This window comes from Dermacentor albipictus, chromosome 4, assembly GCF_038994185.2.
Source record: "Dermacentor albipictus isolate Rhodes 1998 colony chromosome 4, USDA_Dalb.pri_finalv2, whole genome shotgun sequence".
Classification (NCBI taxonomy): domain Eukaryota; kingdom Metazoa; phylum Arthropoda; class Arachnida; order Ixodida; family Ixodidae; genus Dermacentor; species Dermacentor albipictus.
Genome location: NC_091824.1, coordinates 35,951,514 through 35,969,954, shown reverse-complemented (window position 1 = coordinate 35,969,954; position 18,441 = coordinate 35,951,514). Strand labels below are relative to the sequence as shown.

General features: G+C 50.5%; 1 long non-coding RNA gene across 1 annotated transcript in view; it reads left to right on the top strand.

The window, feature by feature from the left end:
• LOC139059624 (uncharacterized) overlaps positions 1–134 on the top strand; it is a 30,724-nt gene extending 30,590 nt beyond the window's left edge. Inside the window, exon 5 of the long non-coding RNA XR_011514250.1 lies at positions 91–134. This is a non-coding gene — a long non-coding RNA (uncharacterized lncRNA). The remainder of the gene's footprint in view (positions 1–90) is intronic.
• The last annotated feature ends 18,307 nt before the right edge of the window (positions 135–18,441 follow it).

Here is an 18,441-nt window from a genome sequence, read left to right as displayed (position 1 = left end):
TTCAAAGCTTCGTGTCGTCCACCCCGTCCACCGAAAAAAAAAAGATCTGCTAAGCCGCACCTCCGTCATACACGCCCAATGTAAACGCAGAGGCAACGGACGCAGTTAAGGCAAGCAGTGGATGCGTCGCCATATGATCAAGCGTGGCAGCCGCCAAGGGACTGCCACGAAAAAGGTAAGTAAAGTCGCATCATTTAAAATGTGAGCAATGAAAGAACAGCAGACACGTTACGCTTTCAAATTTACAAATATACTCGAGCAGTCATTTATTTGTGAAAACTATTGTGTGGTCATACGCAGTCAGAATGGAGGAATATTATGTTGTAGTAAATGAAATTTGTAAGAAATTCGAAAGTTGGGAACGAAACATGTTCTTGTGTACGCTTACTGCCGTTGTGTTAAATTCAAAATGGAAGGTACAAACGGAATGGATAAATATTCAAATGGAACGCAGGAAATTGTGTCGCAAAATAAAATGTTCGCACAATACGAGAATAGAGAGGTTTAACTTGTCCGGTATTCGTATTAACGCAGGCGGAGGCCGTTGGGGCGGAAGCGTAAACGTGAGCGGCGTGCATGGAGCAGCCACCTGGTGGCGCAGAGCTCAAACAGACAAAAAGTATTCTACTTCGCTGCTGGTGGAAATTTTGGGCACTGGCGTAATCGTGTTGCTGCCAAACCTTTACACCCGCAACAAAGTATAATACATGTGGTTACTGCGATATTAGATGTTTTTGTCTGTTTGAGCGCTGCGCCATCAGGTGACCGCAACATGCAGGCCGCTCCTGTTCCCGGATCCACCCCAACGTCTCGTCCGTCTCCGTTTACCCGAATACCGGACAAGTGAAACCTCTCTAATTCTATAACTGTTCTATTCTAATGGAAAAGAATAATTGTGCATTGGCTAAAAACGTGGGAAGAAAAGGGCGTTGAGAACGCAAGATAAATTGGCTGGGTGTCTGACTTCCTGTGCCAGCTCAGTTTCCTTATATTTTCGGCACCAAATTGGATTGATTGGATTGAATAACTTTAATGAGAGGTCCTGCGAGCTACGGGACGCAAGGTCTCATAGAGCGGGCTACTCCCACGTTGGGACCGGGAGTTGTAACTCCCTGGCCGCATCGTGGGCTCGCTGGACGGCCCATAGCTGCTCCGCCAGGTCCGTGCTGCGTAATGCTTCTTGTAGCCTGGCGGAGTCTTGATCCTTGTTTGCGTGGGTCCGACCACACGGCCAGAGCAAGTGATGTACGTCTAGTGTGCTATGGCAATTTTCGCAATATGATGTTTTGTATAGGTCAGTCATGTAGTGATGTAGTCTGTTCTGCGTGGGGTACGTGTTTGTTTAAAGCATTCTGAACGTGAGGGCTTGGGGCCTGGTGAGCTTATTGTGAGGTGTGCTGTATATTCTGCGGTCTAGATAAAAGTGCTTTGTTATCTCGTTATATGTGGAGGGAGGGTCCCGATTCTCGCTGGGATGGTCACGACCAGAATAGGTGGCGTCGCGGAGGGTTAGGTCTCGCGCGCTCCTGTGAGCCATCTCATTGAGATTGCGAGGGGCGTCCTCGATATCTCCGAGGTGTGCCGGGAACCAGCAGATGGTGTGATGCTGCAGCGGTGCGGATCTGTTGAATATTTGTAGAGAGTGGCTTGCAATTGCTCCTTTCTGAAAGGCTTTGACAGCCGAGCGTGAATCGCTGTAGACGTGGGTGGTGGTCGGGTCTGCGAGCGCGAGTGCGATGGCGACCTGTTCTGCTATCTCGGACTTGTGGGTCTTGACTGTGAGAGCGTTTGTGACTTGACCTTGCTTATTGATCGTGGTGGCAACGAAAGCCTTCCTGGTCGGGTATTGTGCCGCGTCTACGAAACAGGCTAAGATCTTCTTATCACGTATTTCGCGCAGGATGAACGATCCGCGTGCCAGCCTTCTGGGTTGATGGCGCCAAATACCCCGTGCAGAATACTGCATTCCATCACACGATTCGAGGGGCTTTATACTCGACCACTTCATGCTGCGGGTGGAGAGGTTCGAGAGACCGACGAACGCTTCCAAGCATCACCCTGGAAGCCGGACGCTTGTGTACCCACAGCTGAAGACTTTACTGATGACCGTATAAAGAACAAGCGGGCAGCTAGACGTGCCCAGAACATCAAGAGACTGCAGGAGGTCCAAGTGCTGCTCAACAACTGGAGCGCTGATATTGCCAATCTCACACGTATTCTCGACTGCCTGAATTACAGCAATCTTGAAATTCAAGTCTTAATGCCGCTATTCAAGGGGACGTTGCTGACAACGTGCTTGAGGCACAATACAGAGATTATGACAATCAGGTCATAGGCATGCTGGCCGAATTGCGCTGTCATAATGCCACTTTGGAATGACCTAAATGCGAGCCGCAACACAGTTTTGGCTCAAACTTATACGGCGGCAACTAACATGGCAACGTCGCATTTGGGATTGTGATTGCTTAAGCTTAACATTCACATTTTTAGAGCAGACATTCCCCAATTATCACAATTTTGGGAGTAGCTTGAAGAAAACTGTTCAACTCACTGAGACACTATTGCACAAGACCAAGTTCCGCTACTTGCGGAATTACCTCGTGGAATAAGGCAGCAGCGTCGATTGCTGGTTTACTGACCACTGAAAGTAATCTCGATGCCGTCGAGTTTCTTAAGTAAAGGTTCGGCGACCAAAAGAAGACCGAACAGTGTCACTTGTCAACCGTAAGGAACTTTCTGGACGTCATGTCGGGAACACGATGTAAGATGTCTCGAGAAGTTGTACCATGCCACTTAAGTGTATATTCGTTTCCTTACTGCATTGAACCTACCAGCCCTTAGTTTTTCGGGAATGCTGGTATCATCACGCGGAACGCCTTGCCATGTAACACGTACTTGATCTTGTGCACGAGAAGTGCAGAGAGGCGCTAATGGGACCTAGCATTCCTAACCCTCCAGGAAATGTTTCTGGACAAACGGTGGTAGTGGAGTTGGAAAAGTTGCTCAACTTTACCAGGGTAGAATTAGACAGCCAGGCGAAGTGCTTCACATCATCGGCGCGCGTCAGGAGGTGTACATACATCGACAAGTCACGAGACCGCAGCCCCCCTTATGCATAATGCGTCTTTGGTGAGATACTCATTTCTTCTGCTGATCAAATAACATGCCACATGCACCTGTGATGCTCAGCTCTCTCTGGCTCAGAAAAAGAAACAGCTACTGTAAGACAATCGTTGCTTCAGGTATATGTCACGAGCTCACCAGTCAAGATCTGGTCATGTAAAACTCACTTAGTCTCGCAATAAGGTCACGACTCAAGGTTGTTGGTGAGACAAGAATCGCTTTCAACACAGGTGCATGTGTTTCGGTACTCTATTAGGCGCTGAAAAGCGGAGAATCGTGAAAGTTCCTTCGCGTAACTAGTACAATGCTGAAGTCCTCGCAGTGCAAGTAATCGTGGTGCCATATGCCGCTACGTTTCTGCACTATCCATCGACAATAACTTAGTGGGACAACAACGACTTAAAGAAACATTTCTTGCAGATAAACGGTGGTTCTTTGAAGTAGATGCCGAACCCGGACTATGTTTACTTATCAGGCCAGTTCATTTCTGGAAGATATTGACCGGAAAACTCGAATGGAGCACATGTATCCAAGGATTAGTCCAATAAATTCCATCTTTGGATGGACACTCTAAGGACCTAGTCAAAGCAAAGCATTCATCAAACGCAATACGAACTTGATGGTCTGTGCACTATGAGTGGCAAATCCTTCTGATCACAAAGAAACGTTACAAATTTTGCAGTCCTTTTGGTGACTCGAAGCAATGGGTAGCACTTGTCAAAGCGACTCAATCACGTATAAGTTTCTAGAGCGATTTGACGAGACGAACAGCAAATATAATGACTGGTATATTCTTGCACTACTGTGGGAAGAGTGCAAGCATTTATTCGGAGATAACTGTGATACACCTCTCACTTACCTTAGTAAGCTGGTTAAACTGCTATCGCAACGTGACAGACAACTACAGCTCGAACAAGACCTCACATTGGAGAAAGCAATACTTTACGCCAGGCCGTTTGAGGAAGTCCTTAAATAGCAACCGCATAATCATGCTGCCGGCACATCGGAAACAACAGTAGACATCGATCGTCTGCATACAACTCGCCCAACGCGACACATCGACAGGAAACGCAACAGTTGAGCAACCTCAGACTAGCATTCCTGTGGTTGGTGCGGTAGACAAGGAACGCACCTAAAGAAAGAGTCTAGCATCAAAAGTGTACTGCAAGAAGTACCGCAAAAAGGAACGTTTCGCAACTGTATGCTGATCCTAACGCATGCTTCATCATCTGAAATTAAGCTCATCTCCGGAAAGTACAAGCTTCCTTGGAACAATCACAGACGGCGAAACAACTCCGTGGATATAGAAGCCATCGCCAAAATGACATATTATGTGTTACGTTTCGCCTATGACGCGCGGTGTAGCCGGCGCGGATTCAACGGACGCCGGGGCTTCGTTCAAAGCGGCGGACATTTTGGCCCGTTCGGAGCGGCCGCGACGCATCCCCGCCGAGCGCGTCCCGGCATGTTTCAGTGCCACGTGTCTTCGTGTGTGCGTGTGTGTGTGCCCACGCTTGTCAAAGCGCGGCAGCCGGGCAGAGGAGCTCCCCCAGTGTGAAGCGAGGAGGTCTGACCGGCGCCGGCCCGGCTGATGCGTCACCTCCTTGTCTCTACATGTCTCTCAGTCCGTCCGTGCCTCGCTGTCACGTGGTGTCATCCCGTGACCTTCCTTCTTGCCCGCGACGCCAAGATTATAAAAGCAGCTGCTCCCGGACGCCAAGAGAGAGGCTCCGATTTCTTCTGTTGAGTAACGTGCCCTCCCGTCTCTCCACTTCGGTCGACCTGACCGGCCGCTCTTTTGCGATGCTAGAATAAACAAGTTGTTCTGTTAGCAGTCGACTCATGCTTTGCCGGGACCTTCGGATGCTTCCAGTGTGCCCCAGGCCGCCAGGCCAACGCTACCTTTGGGGCTTGCGACCCATTTGCAACAACGGGCGCCAGCGGTCCGATGGCAACAACGGGTGTCAGCACTGAGGTTCCAACAGCTGGTGGCAGCGCTGAGATTCCAATAGCCGGTGCCATCGGTGAGGTTCCAACAGCTGGTTGCCAGCGGTGAGATCGCGACAACGGAGGCCAGCAGCGAAGATATGCGGTTGACGGTATGCTGAGCAGCACAACGACCATCCGGGAGCAGTGCAACGAGCCCTGTGTGATGACTGGTTGCCTGCAGCGGAGTGACTGCGCTGAATTCTTGGCTGCGAGGTTTGGTGAGTGCGGGACTTTCTTCTTCTGAGTTTTGCCAGGCTTTTGTTAGTGTCAGAAACAGAGCTGGTAATTGTCGTTGTCGTTGCTGCCGGGTTAGTTTGCCACAAGACAATAGTAGCCAGTAGAGGAAGCAGCATTCAGAGCAGCCATGGATTTGAAGTCGTTGCGCAAACCGAAATTGTTGGAGCTTGCAATAGAGTTGGGTCTGGATGTCTCAGACAAACTCAGAAAACCAGAACTGCTAAGGGCTATTCTTGAGTTAGGAGCTGAGGATGACGAGCTGTCGGAATGCCTTGAGACCATTGAGGAGAGGGAGACTGCAAAAAGACAGGAGCGCGAACTTAAAGAGCAAAAAGATGAGCGCGAACGAAAAGAGCACAAAGAAAAAGAACAGCGCGACCACCCTTTGGAAATGAAGCGTCTCGAGGTAGAGATGGAACGCGCTCGTAATGGAAGTCAGGCACACGGTGCAGGAGAACGAGTATTGTTTAAAATGACTGACCTGATGCGGCCGTTTAAGCTTGGAGAGGACATTGGTTTGTTCCTGGTTAACTTTGGGCGAACGTGCGAGAAGCAGGGGTTCTCTCGGGAAACGTGGCCACAGCGCTTGCTCACTTTGTTACCCGGCGAGGCGGCCGACGTAGTCGCTCGCTTGGAGAGAGAGGAGGCAGAGGATTTCGACAAAGTGAAATCGAGTCTGCTAAAAAAGTACAGGCTGTCAGCGGAGGCGTTCCGTCGGAAGTTTCGGGAAAATGAGAAAGGTAAAAGTGAGTCATATACAGAGTTTGCCTACAGGCTTATGTCAAACATGCAGGAGTGGCTCAAAGAAGAGAAAGCGTTTGGTGACCACGAGAAAGTTCTGCAGTGTTTTGGGCTAGAACAGTTTTATAGTCGGTTACCTGAGAACGTGCGGTACTGGGTCCTGGATAGGCCAGACGTTAGTACGGTGGCTAGAGCCGCTGAGCTAGCCGAAGAGTTTGTGACGCGTCGGGCTCGCGGAGCTAAGGACGGTCAAAAGGGTGAATTTGGCTCCAAGTTTGAGAGGCCGAAGTTCACGCCCATGAGAGCAAAGGGGGACACACGTAGTGCGGATGCGAGTGAAAGCAGTCCGACCGAACGTAAGGAGACGGCGGCAACCGAAGCCGAACGCAGAAAGCGGTTCGAGACGAGGCAAGTGCGCGTGTGTTATACGTGCCAGAAGCCGGGTCACTTTTCGGCGCAGTGTCCAGAAACAAAAACAAAAGTCGTGTTTTTGTCATTATGCAGCACTGACGAGAACATGAAGCTTCTCGAGCCTTACATGCGAGACCTCCTCGTGAACGGGAAAGAGTGCCGAGTGCTTCGCGATTCCGCAGCTACGATGGATGTAGTTCGCCCCTCTTACGTAGAACCCGATATGCTCACGGGCGAGTGCGCATGGAGCAAACAAGCCGTGGAAGCTCATAGCGTGTGTCTGCCCGTAGCAAAAGTGCTTATTGAAGGACCTTTCGGAGCACTTGAGACGGAGGCCGCAGTGTCATCTATGCTGCCCCCCCCAGTACCCGTACCTATTTTCGAACAGGTCCGATCACCTCCTGCGCGAGAAGGGGCTTTTGTTTGGTGAGGCTAGCGTTCAGGCCTTAACCAGATAGAAGGTTCGGGAGCTCGCTGCAAAGGCGGTAGTTGCGGGGCCGACGTTGTCGAACGATGAGAAAGGGTCAGAGGCTCAGCAAGCTGATATTCAGAGCATGCCCGAAGTGAATAAAATTGAGCCTGTAGCGTTAAAGGCACCAGATACTGGAGAGGAAATGCCCGATGCGGGAAAGTTAGAAGAGCTATCTGCAGATTTGCTCATCGCGCCTACGTCAGACGGACTTAATAGGTTGCTAAAAGTCAGCCGGTCGGCTTTGATAGCCGAGCAAAAGAAGGATGGCAGCCTAGAAAACATACGCTGCATTGTCAAGGAAGGTATCGCCAAGAAAAATGCTCGCTTTGTGGAAAGAGGTGGGGCCCTGTACCGGAAGTATATAGACCGCAGGGGAGTGGAGTTCGATCAGCTGATCGTGCCTCAGTGCTATCGTCAGGATCTGTTGCGCTTGTCTCATGGGGGTTCGTGGTCCGGACACCTAGGAGTTAAGAAAACTAAGGACCGTCTCTTGCAAGAGTACTATTGGCCAGGGTGTTTTCGGGACGCAGACCACTTTGTGAAGACATGCGACACCTGTCAGCGGGTGGGCAAACCAGGGGACAAATCGAGGGCGCCGTTGAAGTTGGTACCTATCATTACGGAGCCTTTTAGACGGCTCGTTATTGATACAGTGGGACCTCTGCCGGTAACAGCCACGGGGTACAGACACATTTTGACTGTGATCTGCCCAGCGACAAAGTTCCCTGAAGCAGTGCCGCTTAAAGAACTCAGCTCAGTTGAGATAGTCAATGCACTACTGTCCATATTTGCGCGAGTTGGTTTTCCTGCGGAAATCCAATCAGATCAGGGCACAGTGTTTACTAGCGCTTTGACGACAGCCTTTCTCGAAAGGTGTGGGGTAAAGCTGTTACACAGCTCAGTGTACCACCCACAGTCGAATTCCCTTGAGAAGCTCCTCTCCGTCATGAAGCGCGTGTTGAGAGCATTGTGGTTTGAACAACAAACTTACTGGGAGCTGTTTCTGCCTGGGGTGATGTTCGTATTAAGGACCGCGCCGCATGCCGCTACGGGGTGTTCGCCAGCTGAGCTCGTGTACGGCCGCTCGCTGCGATCTCCGCTTCGCATGCTTCGAAACGGATCACTGCCCTTTCCAATGGCTGCAGACCATCTCTTTCACAAATGGCCACCTCCTGCACTGGAGCCTCGCTTTGCAACAACGTTCCTTTGAGGTGCGTTACAAAAAGGGGAGTCTCAACGGTAACGCCGATGGCTTAAGTCGAAGCCCCTAAAGTGGGAATCAGCCTCAAAATTGTTTGTTACTGATGTTTTTCTTCCTGAGGCAGGATTTTTAACATATTGCTTTTGTGTAATGTTTCAAAGTGATGATGTGCTTTCTAGTGCAATTTTCCAATTTGTGGACGCGTTCTGGATGCTGCTAGACTACTGTAAGGAACTAGACAGTAGTATAAAAGGGGAAAGAGCCTGGCATGGCTTAGTGAGGGTTGTGCCGTGCTTGCCGACTGAGCGGCTGAGTTTCGGCGCAGTTCTAACGCTTGCTGGGTAACGAGAACAAAAATGGCAACTCTCCCGAAGTCACTTTGCAGTGTCCTGTGTGAACCTGAACGTGAGAACGAGGCCTTCTCCGTGCGCTGCGCGCAAGAACCGCCGAGGGACGACCGACTTCGGTTATGAGCATCATCGAGCGACATCCCTCCGGACAGCGGACGCAGTCCCTTGACCATCGGGATCTCCTTCCCCCGGCGGGGCGGTCTGTTACGTTTCGCCTATGACGCGCGGTGTAGCCGGCGCGGATTCAACGGACGCCGGGGCTTCGTTCAAAGCGGCGGACATTTTGGCCCGTTCGGAGCGGCCGCGACGCATCCCCGCCGAGCGCGTTCCGGCATGTTTCAGTGCCACGTGTCTTCGTGTGTGCGTGTGTGTGTGTGTGCCCACGCTTGTCAAAGCGCGGCAGCCGGGGAGAGGAGCTCCCCCAGTGTGAAGCGAGGAGGTCTGACCGGCGCCGGCCCGGCTGATGCGTCACCTCCTTGTCTCTACATGTCTCTCAGTCCGTCCGTGCCTCGCTGTCACGTGGTGTCATCCCGTGACCTTCCTTCTTGCCCGCGACGCCAAGATTATAAAAGCAGCTGCTCCCGGACGCCAAGAGAGAGGCTCCGATTTCTTCTGTTGAGTAACGTGCCCTCCCGTCTCTCCACTTCGGTCGACCTGACCGGCCGCTCTTTTGCGATGCTAGAATAAACAAGTTGTTCTGTTAGCAGTCGACTCATGCTTTGCCGGGACCTTCGGATGCTTCCAGTGTGCCCCAGGCCGGCAGGCCAACGCTACCCTTGGGGCTTGCGACCCATTTGCAACAACGGGCGCCAGCGGTCCGATTGCAACAACGGGTGTCAGCACTGAGGTTCCAACAGCTGGTGGCAGCGCTGAGATTCCAATAGCCGGTGCCATCGGTGAGGTTCCAACACATGACAGAGTTCAAACAGTTCTAGGGGAGGACCAACTTCGTATGGGTACATTGCGAACTTCTGTGACACTGCAGACCCACTGATGGAGCTGTTGCATAAATTAAACTAGTATTTCATTTGGAATGCCACTCAAATCAGGCTTTTCAACAAATTAAGAAAGCCTTAAGTTCACAATCCCTCCTAGCTCTTTGTGACCCAAGGTGTCAACTAGACTTGACTTTGCAGGACCACTACGCATGAAGCAAACAGACTGTCACGGCAAAGGATTCTGTCTGCTTAATCACATGTGCCACCACCAGAGCTGTAAACCTGCATTTGACGGGTTGGCTGCCAGCAGGAGCCTTCCTCCTAGCGTTTTAAATACCTTTAGGTTGGAGAGGAGTGCCGCTGATACTTTACTCAGATAAAGCATTGGCCTTTAAAAAGGCATCACGGAACTTAATGGGCCCAGACCACTTTTTATCGAAATCGAGAAAGGCATTTGAAGAGAAAATAAACTATTTCAGAAATACATTGCTGCAAAAAGCACAGCAATGCGTTCAGCAGAAGCGAAGTTAATGGCAATCAAACGCGGCCTCCGCTGTGTTCAGATTTCTTCTTCAATGCCTTGCACTGCGAAGGCTACGGTGCAGTGGGGCGTGCCTACAACACTTTGCCTTCTAAACGTCTTCGTTGCGCATGGTTGAAATTTCATTTTGGATGCTAAGATAGACGGCCCGACTTTCACCTTTGGTGCCTACGATGCACTAAACATAAGCCAAACACGGTTGTACTAGGCGAGCCGCAGTACGCCTAGCCAGGGGACTCGTGACGGCACCCCGCAGCAGCCGCGGTATCTACGCCATGTAGCAGACCACAGCTTGATGTCAGCTAGTGGCCAGTAGCAGCCGTCTAAGGGAATGACGAAATAATATATCTATAAGAGAGTAAGGGCAGGGCCTTCTATTGAAAAGAGAGCGTTTGAGAGAAAGGTGACTTGACAATCCGCTTGTGAGCTCTACGCAACGCGTACGACAGCAAAACTTCACACTCACTTCACATTCACAGCAGCGCAAGCTACCCGCAGACTATGTTATTTCACCAAGCCCGAGGGGTGGTTCAGGGCCCCTGTAAGAAACATAACGTATTACAAAACGCTCTCCTTTTCCATCTTGCCTCACCGAACATCCTGTCCAATGGAAGTTGATAGTGCCAGGAGAACCCAGGTGGGGAGGTTGATCCACTCAATCGAGTCTTCACTATGAAAAGTGCTCGAAAAAAAGCTACCTGAATGGCAAAGAGACCGAGAAAGTACTGTTGAAAGTAGAAGCAGCGATCAATTTCCAACACTTGACTTACACGTACTGATGTAACGGAATCCTTCAGCAATATGCCCAGTCGAATTTTTTTTGTTGGTCGTTCATTGATTGCCGCTCCAGGAACCCACAGTTGGGAGTATGAAAATGGTGCACGCAAGTCCACCTGTCAAAAGACAAGTCCACCTGTCGAAACGTTGGCCCTTGGTTTCACCTCGTTCTCGTTCTAAGCACTATCTCAGGCAACTTATTGGGAAGGTACCAGATATTATCTGAAGGAGGGTGGTCCACTGCCAAAGTATGCAGACACTTGACTGGTAAACATTCAAGTGCGACAGTTGGACAGCATTGTTGTAACTTTATACATTCGCCCCACCCTCTGGTGTGTCATTCTTTAATTTAGTGAAAATCAACGAGCGCAATGTTGGCTGCTACCCTGCCGAAGCCCCACTCTACAGTCTGCCACACTGTGCTTGTGCACTTATTGAAATAAACCTCATGGGGCTGTAAAGGTGCACCTCCAAAAGGCTTAAGGAGCAGGGGCCAGAGTGGGTAGGCTGGGTCACCATAGATCACGCGTTCGTGGCCTTGGGTGAGTTTCTCCACGTTGTGGTAGAGGGCCGTCGTCTTCAGAGTTCCTGGAACAAGGTTACACCTCTTGTAAGAGTCGAAGAGATATTCATGCAAATGAACTTGTTTTGCACAAACAGAAGCAGTGCGCGAGCTAAAAGAGTTAAGGGAAATAAGGGCATGGATTCGCACCATGAAGCACGTCAGGTGCTGGTAGCTTCACTATGGGTGAGCAGAAGGCCTCCATTTGAAAAGAATGTGTCTGGGAAAAAGGTAACCTTCCCACCTTGTGAATGTCATGTGCCGCGCATGACTAAAAAATTTAGCTGAAATGTGTTCGCAGCAGCGTATGGTATCCGCAGAATGCGTCTTTTTCACAACGCTCGAGGTGTGGCTCTGGACCCTTTAATTCTCGGTCAAACATACCCAAGTAAGCAGGGGAATCGAACAATACGAACATGTATAGTTTAATATTTGGTGCAAGTGGTCTTCTAAATGTAAGATGGTTCTGAATATAGGGAGCACGCCAGGGCGGCACATGCACAGGCTATAGCATAAGCTACCGTGTTAATTTTATTAGTGGCGTTTACAAGGACTGTTTTATGAGAGTTTATCGACATATCGTATATTTCGCATCATGATCACATCAAGCACAATTAGTGCAGGACATTTTAAAAATGTTTAAAGCCCACCATATATATAAGAAGTTCTTGTTGGCCTGCATAGCCTCTGGCGCAGTAGAATGGGCACCAGGCATGCTTAACCACCAAGAAACCCTCGGCCGTTCTTTCGGGAATATACTGCTTACGTTCGCAGTGCGTACTTTGCGTGAGAAAGACTGCTGGACTAGATGTCTTTACGGCACACCTTTGCACGAGCTTGCCCTACATTTCAGCGTATGTTTTAAGAGTCACATTAAATAACTGCAGTGCTTTGTGTGGCTAAACGTGTTGCTCTCGTGTAATAATAATAATAATAATAATAATAATAATAATAATAATAATAATAATAATAATAATAATAATAATAATAATAATAACAACAACAACTTGGAGGACGCTTAAGCATCGCCTTTAAGAGTGGAACGTGATAGCGTTATCGCACCCCGTTCGCAGCACCCACTCATTCGCTCGGCATGCTCTTAATTCACACAAGGACACGCGGTGAGCGCCGAGCAACGCAGCGTTCGGCGTGGCAACGAAACGTGCGCCTGAGCAAGCGCAACGAACCAGAGAACTCGGAGTCTCGGAGGAAGAAATGATCTACGCGAGCCAAACGTCTTGATCGGCACGGACAGCTGGGCCGCGACGCGCCATGAAGGCGGACGCGATCATGGGGCTGACGCCTCGATGGGATCGTCGTCTATCCCGCTTGGGAGCACCGCGCAGACGCATGACTCCTCGCCAGCAGCACGGCACACATCGCAGGGGACGCTTTCCCACCAGAGCGCTACGGCGCAGCGATCATGTGAGCGGCGTTCCGCATCGGACGCTGCACCTAGGAATCGCTCTGTGAGCGGAAAGAGGAGCCGCGTCGCCTAAACACGAGGGTTCGAGTGACGCACGCTGGAAGTTGGAAGGGGAGAGAGCGACAAAACTTAGGGTATTGGGGCATTCTCGCACTGGTCCCCGCACGGCCCCAATGCGCTCAAACGAGACGCAGGGGAGAAGCGGACGAGTGGCGCGCCACCTGTCGAGGCAGCGCCGTACATTGCGAGAAGGGGGTCTTCTGTGTTTGTCGCAAGATGGCTTTGCGTGTGCGCCAAGCACAGAAGAAATGTAGCGGAAACGTAGTTCGCTACTCGCTTAACTGCTTATGCTGTAATTTATATGCTCATAATTACCAATATACACCGCAGTATAACATTCTACGGCACGTTTGTAAGGCAACACCACATTCACTAGAGGCGCTTTTGTCCCGGATCGAACCATCGAACTCATGGCTGAGTGGTAGCGTCTCCGTCTCCCACTCCGGTTACCCTGGTTCGGTTCCCACCCAGCCCATCTTGCAAGTTGTTTTTATTTTTGAATTGCCTTCCGGGATTTGCCGCTCGCGGCCAACGCCGACGACACCGGCTTTTCTGCAACACCAGCTCTTTAACGCTGTCGCGTTAAAACATTAATGGTGTAGCCGCTTTAAGGTGTCTGGATGTCGTACTCGAGGAAATCGCGTGACGCGGGCTTGTCTTGCCAGAGCCGTAGAAGTAATAAGAAAAAGTAAATTGCCGTGCAGGGCGCCGTTAGCAAGGTCACGCTCAGAACTTTGGACAGCGCTATCATCGGGATCCGTCCATAGTTTTGGCTAGACAGACAGCCGTAAACTGGTGTAATCATGCCAAGAATACCCTTCGCTTATGAAAGTGAAAGGCGGTGGTGCATTCTAAAAAAAAGTTCACACCCTTTGGGTCGTATCTCGGTCGTATATTGGGCAAGATACGATCCAAGATGTGTAATTTTGCTTCAGAGGGTAGAGCAGTGCGCAGCGGCATTGGGCGGCGATGGCAGGAACTACTGAACCAATTAGAAGAAAAATAAGCATTTGTATTGATTGCTAGTATTGCTTGTGCATCGCACTTTTCAGATTTAGGGGGTAATGAAACTAGCCCTTCAATAGAGCTCGCTCGCAACCAACACCAGCTAGGTAGCACAAGGCCTTTTCACTCCGATCCGTGACGTCATGCTAGTGGCCCGACTGCCATAAAAGCTAATGGGGCTGCTCCCGAGTAGGAAACGGTGATTTTCACGTCACCGCTTAATTTCGTCACGCCAGCCTTGGCAATGAAAATTATGGGCCAGTTGCATGACATAGTGAACAGGCTTTGTGCTAAGTGGTGGAGTCGCAACCCATGCTCGCCCACAGGGGTGACGTCACATTTTATTTTACGTGAACTGACGGAAATTAATCGCAAGCGGTTCAAGAATTGCCGCGTCAACATTGAAACATGCTAAAAATAATTCAGGCAGACGTAGCCAGCTGGGGCGCGTTGAATATGATGTTTTCCAATGCAATGAACCATTTGAAATTTGAGCTTACGCAACTGTAGAAGCAAGTGTAAATGAAAGGAAATAATTATGAGTAAAGAGAAAATCAGTGACATCATACAAATTTTCCGTTTGTGCAGCCTAATTGATAGCAAAACAACGTTGGTCCCATCTTCATATCTCCTAGCACATTTGTAATAAAGCTTAACGTAAGCTGCTGGGATATCCTGTAGACGGAGTGCCAACATAACGATTATTAGACGCATAATACTGCGGCAGAGTAATCACTTTAAAGCATTGAACACCATAATCATTTACCATAGCTACAACATAATCGATAATATTATTTTTGCTGACCCGATACATGCCTCGTGTCGATGAGAACACCTATAACAGAGTGGATAAATTGAGGATTGGATGCGGCTAAGGGCAGGGAAGCACGCAAAGCACAACAGTGAAGCCATGTAAATAGGAATAAAATGAAAAGCCAATATTCAAACGCCCGTGAATTGTTCTCCTGTCAGCGCAAACGAGCCTTGCCCGAAGACCGCGCACATTGTTTTGTTGCTCTCGCTTCCATTGCGCAAAGGAGGTGGCATCAAGAAACCAAATGAGAGAGGGTAACACATTGCCAAAGTACTCGTCCGTGCGTCTTAGTGTTTGTGGAAGTCAAACAGGACAAAGCAGATACAGGAGGCTTCAACTACACGTTGCAGGAAGTGAAAAGTAAGGAGCAGAGTGGTCGAAAAAAACGCGTTTTCCGTGTTATGCGTCCGAGGCGTTGTATACATACACAATGTGGGGGTCGGCTGGAAAGCGAGAGAGTGGTTGTGATGCAAAAGAAAAAAACGAAGACAGAACGAAATATACGCGAAGGAAAGTAATGCGCGAACAAGCTGGCCTCTGTTGTTTGTGCGTGCAAAAGCCAGAGGGGTGCGTCTGCCCGCCACCAGCGCCTTCTTTTCACCTCCCTCCTCTCCGGCCCCAGAAGCGAGGCGCTGAATCCCGCTGCGGTTAGGATTTCACTCCTGCGTTGCGTTGGGCGTGTCGACCGGCGCTCGTGTGAACACGGGTGGACCTCGCGGCGCGCCGGCAGCGTTTAGAGAGAGGGGGGAGGGGGGGGGAGGGCTCCTGTCGACGAGCCTCGCGTCGCCGTGGCGCGCGCGCTGTGTAATTTTCCTCCCCGCCGGTCGGGGCAAAGCCGCTTCGCAAATTGTAGCCTCCAGGCCGGATCGACGTAGCCGCCGTCAGGGGGCGCAAGCGATCGTGTTATGTGCCGCTAGCGCGCGCGCGCGCGCGCGATCGGGCAATCACTGACACTCACTACAGGCGGCGCGACCGAAAAGCGTTTGGATCGAGCGCGCACGCACATGAGCCCTGCGCGCGCATATATTTTTTTTTTTTCGTTTCGTCTTCGAAGCTGTACACTTGTGCACGAAAAAGAAGGATGCAGTCGATGGGGAGGGGGCATAGATGCAGTTGCGATGTGATGGGGGAGTTCGTCCCGAAGATGACGGAATAAATGGACGCAAAGTGGAAAGGCTGGCCGTCGCGAAACACCCTTATAGACATCTGCGGAGGGGATATAACAGATGGCTCTCGATGAAGGCGTTAATTGGACGCGGTCGTGCTCCACGCTTCCGGGAGACTTCTCATGCACGCATCGCGCGCCCAGCGCATCGTCGCGCAAGGAAAGCGCAAAGGGGACAAAAAGAAAGACGGAACACGAACGCAGGGACGGGACGGGTGAAGAAAAGTGGAGGGCAATTGGCGCGGGGAGGTAAATAAGGAGATAAACACGGGCTGTTTGGCTTCGCACGGTTGTGACGCTGCAGATTTGTGTATTATGCTGCGATCAGTGCTTATGACTGTGTTGTTCACGTGCTTTCGTTTTACTTCTTCGCCATACGACTTGCTCGCGAACGATGAGCCGTACATTACGACGCGTCATTAACGGGGACCCTTGCCGCCGCAGTGGACACTCCTCTTCGATAGTCAGCGCGTAGCAACATATTTTGACGAATATCTTCCTAAGGGTCGATGAGGTCGTTTGCTACCTTTGATTTCCGCCACCAGTCTCTTATCCTTCTTGTCCTCGTCAAAAATGCAACGTGCAGCGTTCACAAAGCCAGGGGAAGGAATCAGAATCCCACTTAGAAAACGTGCTGGCATGACGGGTGTCCCAAAACCGAAACATTTATCGGGGGCGTTAGCCATGTTTAGGAAGATTCTCCAGCATTCTCTGCAACATTTTCAAAATGTAATTAATCTCGGTGCCGACAGAGCCTTCAGTTCTAAAATTAAATTTCAAAATTATTGATCTCTAACTACGTTTCCGGCATACGCATCGCTGTTTAGACCAGTAGCCCTAGGCTCGTCATTGCTCCAATTCGAAGTTAGGCAAGATAAAGTTCATAGTAATGACGGATTAGCAAGTGTAGAAACTTTGGCAAGAACTTCTTCACAACGTATGGTTGCGCTGCCGGCCCTCTACAAGAAACATATTGTTACAAGCATGGGGAAAAGGGGTTTATTTAGGCGTGCGAGAGCAGGAACGGCAGGCTACGAACAACAGGAATGGCCGCTGCACAGTCTTCGTTCTTCTCTTCTTCCCTCTTCTTGATCCCCGCGTCCCTTTGACGCGCTTGGACGTAACATACCTCCCCTCGCAGACAAAGCCCCCTGGGCGAGTCAACTAGCTTGTCGTGGCGTGTATGATTTTAACCGTGCGACATGTGCTACTTGTGTCCTAGCAGAACGTCTACCAGTGTTCGTGAGGCGCGCGAGAGTATAGTTCACTTCGCTGACTTTGTCGATGACAACATACGGTCCATCGTAGTTTGCCAGCAGCTTTTGACACAAACCGCGCTTCCTTGTGGGAGTCCAAAGCCAAACGAGATCACCAGGGTGATATGTAACAGGCCGATGTCGTGCGTCGTAGCGAGCTTTGGAGTTTTCTTGTGATGCCAAAGTCCGAAGACGCGCAAGTCGCCGAGCCTCTTCAGCGAGGCATAGCGTATCGGCGACCGTAGGATTGTCGTGGTCGTAAAAAGGGAGGACAGTGTCGAGCGTATACCGGGGCGGCCGAGCATATAGAAGGAAGAAGGGGCTGTAACCGGTTGTCTCGTGCTTGGCAGTGTTGTAGGCGTAAGTAATAAACGGTAGAACTTCATCCCAATTCTTGTGATCGGACGCAACATACATGGAAAGCATATTAGTGATTGTTCGATTAGTGCGCTCAGTGAGGCCGTTCGTTTGCGGATGATACGGCGTCGAGTGCCGGAGGTGCGAGTTACATAAACGCACAAGTTCTTCCACGATATCCGCCGTGAATTGACGTCCCCGGTCACTTATGATAACACCAGGCGGTCCATGTCGTAGAACAATAGCGTAAAGTAAGAAAAGCGACACTTCGGTGGCAGTTGCTGATGGTATAGCCACCGTCTCGCAATAGCGTGTGAAATAGTCGGCGCAGACAATTATCCAGCGGTTCCCTTTAGATGACTTTGGGAAAGGGCCTAACAGATCAATTCCAACTTGCCGAAAGGGTGAACTGGAAGGCGGCACAGGTTGAAGGAGACCAGATGGGGCAGTGGTTGGGCGTTTCCGACGTTGGCACTGTATGCAGCTGGCGACATAAAACTCAACCGAATGTCGCATCCGGGGCCAGTAGAAGCGTTCTTGAATGCGATAAAGTGTGCGCACAGTGCCTAAGTGACCGCAGGTAGGGTCATCGTGCATAGCCTGAAGGATTGCTGGCCGCAGACGCTCAGGCACCACTAGAAGGAAGCGTGCACCCATGCTTGAGTAGTTCCTTTTGTACAGGAGCCCGTCTCGTACACAGTAGCTGCTTGTTGCACTTGAATGGGCAGAAGTAAAGAGTGGCTCCAATTTAGTGTCTGTCCGTTGTTCTGCTTTGAACGCATCGATATCCGGAAAAGCGGGTGTCACAGAAGCGACGAGATGATCAAAATCGTCTGCGTCGCAGTCCGTCGTGGCAAGCGGCATACGGGAAAGGCAGTCTGCGTCAGCGTGTTTTCGGCCACTCTTGTAGGAAACAGTGAAGTTATATTCCTGCAACCTCAAAGCCCAGCGTGCAAGGCGACCACAAGGGTCGCGAAGGTTCACGAGCCAGCACAGGGAATGGTGGTCTGTGACGA